The 5009-nt window shown below is 56.4% G+C and overlaps 1 pseudogene across 1 annotated transcript; it reads left to right on the top strand.

The window, feature by feature from the left end:
- The first annotated feature begins 854 nt into the window (after positions 1 to 854).
- LOC307070012 (phosphoethanolamine/phosphocholine phosphatase-like) lies at positions 855 to 4711 on the top strand (annotated as a pseudogene). The gene is made up of 4 exons: positions 855 to 1588; positions 2463 to 2534; positions 4332 to 4426; positions 4618 to 4711. The product of its transcript is annotated as a phosphoethanolamine/phosphocholine phosphatase-like (transcript).
- The last annotated feature ends 298 nt before the right edge of the window (positions 4712 to 5009 follow it).

Below are 5009 nucleotides of genomic sequence, written 5' to 3'. Positions count from 1 at the left end.
TCTCATGCCAAAGTCCAGAACCTCAGCTTTCCTTTGGGAACTTCTTACCTGTTTCCAGTCCAAACAGTTCCAGAGGGCTGATGCTACGTTCCACCCACCTTGAAGATGGGCATATGATCCACATTTAGCCAATCCCATGTTCCATCCTATGGGTGCTCTGATGGGTTCAAGGATGATGCTATGATCCAAACCAGACCAATGACGTTTATTTTATTTTATTTTTTGGCCATACTGTGCACGCGGGATTTTAGTTCCCTGACCAAGGATCGAACCTGTGCCCCTTACATTGGGAGCTCAGGGTCTTAGCCACTGGACCACCAGGGAAGTCCCATCCCCTCATTTTCAAAACTGCTATGGATTTAAAGCACATAAGATGGTTGTGATATGAGTGGCCTTTTCAGTATGACTTCTTTGACTTAGAATGTTTTCAATGTTTATCCATGTTGTAACATGGATTATCAGTGTTTCATTCATTTTTTTATTGTGGTTAAAAATACATAACATGGGGATGGGGGGCAAGTGGAGGGAACGGCCCAGATGCACACCATTCACGGACCCTCTGGACTGGAAGGACTCGTGAGAGCCGGAGTCCAGAAATCCGGGGATGGATATAAGACGCAGCGTCCCCTCCAATTCCCGTGAGCACCCCTTGCTCCATCCTGCGCCCAAATACCTCAGCTAGGCCCTCTCCCCACTCTTGACACTCCAGACTCAGCCGGGACAGACCTCCACAGCCGCCGCTCCCCACCCTGCAGGAGAAGCTCAGAGGTCCTGTCCCGCTTTCCTCTGAGGGACTCTTTGGTGACCACAAAAGGATTTGGTCGCTCAGGACAAAGCTGGTAGAGGACAGCGGGATGGCTGCGCCCGGCGCGCCACGCTTCCTCCTGACCTTCGATTTGGAGGAGACTATCGTGGACGAAACCAGCGACGACTCCGTCGTGCGCGCGCCGCGGTGGGCCAGCGGCTGCCTGAGAGCCTGTGTGCCACCTAGCGCGAGGGCTTCTACAACGAATACATGCAGCGTGTCTTCCAGTACCTGGGCGAGCAGGGCGTGCGGCCGCAGGACCTGCACGCCAACTACGAGGCCATCCTCCTGTCGCCCAGCACGGGCGAGCTGCTGCAGTTTGTGGCCAAGCAGGGCGCCTGCTTTGAGGTTATTCTCATCTCAGACGCCAACACCTTTGGCATGGAGAGTGTGCTGTGCGCCGCCGGCCACCACGGCCTGTTCCGCCACATCTTCAGCAACCCGTTGGGGCCCGACCCTTGGGGGCTGCTGGCGCTGCAGCCCTTCCACACGCACAGCTGCGCTCGCTGCCCTGCCAACATGTGCCAGCACAAGGTGCTCAGCGACTATCTGCGCGAGCAGGCCCACGACGGCGTGCCCTTCGAGTGCCTTTTGTACGTGAGCGACGGCGCCAACGACTTCTGCCCCACGGGGCTGCTGGCAGGCGGTGAAGTGGCCTTCCTGCGCCACCACTACCCCATGCACCGCCTTATGCAGGAGGCGCAGAAGGCCGAGCCCAGCTCCTTCCTCGCCAGGGTGGTGCCCTGGGAAATCTCCACTGAAGTGCGCCTACACCTGCATCAGGTGCTGAGGACGTGGCCTGCAGGGGCCACCTGGGCGGGGAGGGGGTGGGGCGGTGGGGGTCGGGAAAGAGAAAGCTAGTTTTATTACTCCCTTTCCCTTTCGTTTTGGTATATCCCTCCCGGATTTCCCGGAATCCCTGGTTGGTCCATTTGGGGACTGGAGGAGGGAGTTGGGAGCTGTCCCCATCTGTGCAGTTAACCCAGCTTGGCTGCCTCCCCCATTCCCACTGCAAGCGAATTCCGGAGTCTGGCCGCACCAGGGTGGCGCGCATATCTGAGCAGGCAGCAGTGTTTCCACAAACCTTGTCCTCCCAGCTGGGAGGACAGGGTTCCCTGTCAGGGTCAAGAAGGAACATGTCCCGCCGCGGTGCAGTTAACTGTTGCCTTGGGCTGCATGGCCTCCCTCCTCCAGTTTTCTGTCCAGGGGACCCAGGCCCCGAAATGCACCACCCCGACCTCCCCCGCACCGGACTCCTCGCAGAGAGAGGTGGCGCTCCTTGCTGATGGTCCCAGGCCTAGATCTTGCTTTACCTACTGTGACTACACTACACTCCTTGCCTCCCCCCCCGCCCCGCCCACCCTGTTAGCATCCCCACAGGATAAAAAGCTAGAGGGAACAGTCACCTCCTGTTGGTGGAAAGAGGTAGCACACTGTTCCGGGGCTCGGTTCTGGCCAGCCAGGGACCTCACAGAGCCCAAAAATGTCTCCTTGCACCCCAGCCTCGTCTATGCAGCAAGAAACCAGGGACTTAACCAAAGTCGCCCCACTGACTGGGCCTTTTGAGTCCCTCTCCTCCCGTATGGAACAGAAAGCCATAATGCTTTAAAGCAGAGCCAGTGGAAACCCAAGGCCCACCTCCCTCTTGTGGTTTCAGAGCTGTGAAGGAGGTGAAGGGGTGGAGGTGAGCGAGGTGTCTCACGCTGCCGTCTGGGGGGATGAGGGCAAGGTGATCTCTGCTCTCAGAGAGCCCCACCTAAGTGAGGGAGCTGGTCCCCACTCTTGGAGGAGTGCCCAGCCTGGGGAACCAAGACTGAATACATAACAAAGCAGGCAACAGGCAAAAGAGCAGGGTGCGGCCCACCTTCGCAGAGGGGCACGGGTCTAGTGTGGAGGGCTCAGTGAGCACCGAGGAGATGGGAGATACTGCTGCTTAGGGCAGGCAGAGGAGGCTCAATGAGCGGGAGCCTTACAAGTGGGTTGCGTTTCAGTCCCTCGGCCCGCTAGCCCTGCAGGGCCCTCATCAGGAGGTCATCAGAATTTTATTCAAAGTTGGCACTTGCAGCTGAGACCCTGTCTTGCATGGCATAAGGGTTCCCTGTGGGTAAGGTCACCAAACTCCTTGGCTTCCAGTTTTTTCCTGTCTCCAGCAGGCCTCTGGGTACCTCCTCTGTCTTTACCAGGACGCCATCCCACTGCAATGGGGGGAAGGAACAGACACAGCTCACAGCCCAGGAGGCGTGCCGGACTGGTCCAGTGTTGACTGGAGCAGGCTTTGGTGTGGGACTCAAGAGGCTCACTCGAGGCGGTGCTTGGGTCAGCATCCCAGAGGTCCCAGGCTGTCAGCAGCTGGGCTGCACATAGTTCCCGGGGAAGAATCCAAACCCCTCTGAGCCGATGCCCTCACAGCAGCCATCGGAGTAGTGGTGGGTGATGCAGATAATGGTGCCCTCAGAGAAGGAGAGTTCATTGTCCTTCTGGCGGGTGTATGGTTACAGTGTCATTACTGCAGGGCGGGAGGAGAGGGGTGCCATGAGATGTGCCTCCTGCCCCGCCATAGGGATGCTTGTGCCCACATACTGGACTCTAGGGGGCAATGTGGGGAGTGGGGCAGGAGATGCCTTCTTCAAAGCCCCAGGACTCCTCCCAGCTGAGCTAATATTCAGTATCAGGCCAGCTGCTTCCCTCCTCTGTGGGGGTGCGGTGGCGTGGAATAAAAGGCTCCACAAGGGTGGCACAGGCCATCCCCTCCACTCCAAGAAACTTCAGTGTTTGAGAGCAGGGCCCCAGGATCTACCCATGTTTTGTAATCTGCTTTCAGCCCCCGTTCATCCTGGTCTTCCCACAATGTCTCTGGCAGGTGCTGGAGGTATTGCTCAGTAGGTGCTCTAGCAGGTGTTCAGTAAATACAGTAACATTGAATAGTGTAGACTTCGCCGAGTGAGCCTTGGGCAAGTCACTTAGTTTAACCTCTCAGGTTCAGCTTCGTCTGTTAAATGGGAGTGTGAAGATCCTAGGAGGTTAAGTAAAAGTGAGAAAATGGATGAGAAGCTTTGACTCTGGGGTCTGGTATAAAGCAGGGGCTAAATTATGTTAAACCCCCCCCACATAACATAACATTTACCATTTAAATCATTTTGAGCATACAGTTCTATGGCATTAACTACATTCATGTTGTACAAATATTCTCAGCATCCACTTCCGGAACTTACTCATTTTCCCTGTGGGAAATTTTGTATCAGTTTCTCTAAATTTTTGCCAACATTTGTTATTTTTAGCTTTCTTGATTGTAGGCCTTCTAGTGTGTGGAGGGGTCGGCGTTGTGGTGTTAACTTGCATTTCATCACGACTGATGATGATTAACATCTCTTCATGTGCTTGCTGACCATTTATATGTCTTATCTGGAGAAGGATCTTTCAAGTCCTTTTTCCATTTAAAACATTGGGTTGTTTGCTGAGTCCCACCAAGCGCTCCTCCTGGTGGCGTTGGCGGTGAGTCCAGCCTGGAGCGGTCTCCGTGCCACAGGGGCCCATGCCCCGGGGCATCGTTAGCGGCCTCTCAGGAGAGGAGACGCCCGACCCCCAGCGCCCGTGCCTGGAGCGCCGAGATCGTGCTGCACCGTGCGGACGCGGCGCCGCCCGTGTGGGTCTTGCTCGGCATTGGCTGCAGGTCACCTGAGCGTGGCAGTGGTCTGCGTGCCTCTCCCGGAGGAGCGTGTCCCGGAAGTGGGCGTCCCAGCCAGAGCACACCTGGCGCGGGGCATCCTTGGGGCTCCTAGCTGTTAGCGCCACGTGAGCTGGCGGGGTTCTAGGAAGCCAGCGCCCGGCGGCTGGGAACGACCCATCCCGTGGGTCCTTGGCACCCCAGCGGCATCCGAGCGTGTAGCGGAGGGCTACGGACCACAGGTAAGGGGACGGGTTGGTGGGGGTGGGTGGAGGAAGGAACGAGGAATTACACCAGAGCTGTTTGGTACAGGGGCAGAAACAGAAAACTCAGACGTAGCACTGCAGAGGCCATGGGAGTTAAGTTGTAAATGCTGCTGGCTTTCAGTAGCCTGCAGCCATTCTCTTCCTGTAGCTGATGGGATACAAAGCTCTACTGGGTTCTTCACACGGGATAGTCTTGTTTTGCAGAAATTCAGCTCAGAGCCATCCTTGATGTGTAAGTGTAAGGTCGGATCTTAACAAACGGCATCGCGAAACA

This window comes from Hyperoodon ampullatus (genome assembly GCF_949752795.1).
Source record: "Hyperoodon ampullatus genome assembly, contig: scaffold_825, whole genome shotgun sequence".
Classification (NCBI taxonomy): Eukaryota; Metazoa; Chordata; class Mammalia; order Artiodactyla; family Ziphiidae; genus Hyperoodon; species Hyperoodon ampullatus.
The sequence above is the reverse complement of the archived record's forward strand: the minus strand, read 5'-3'. Positions and strand labels throughout refer to the sequence as shown.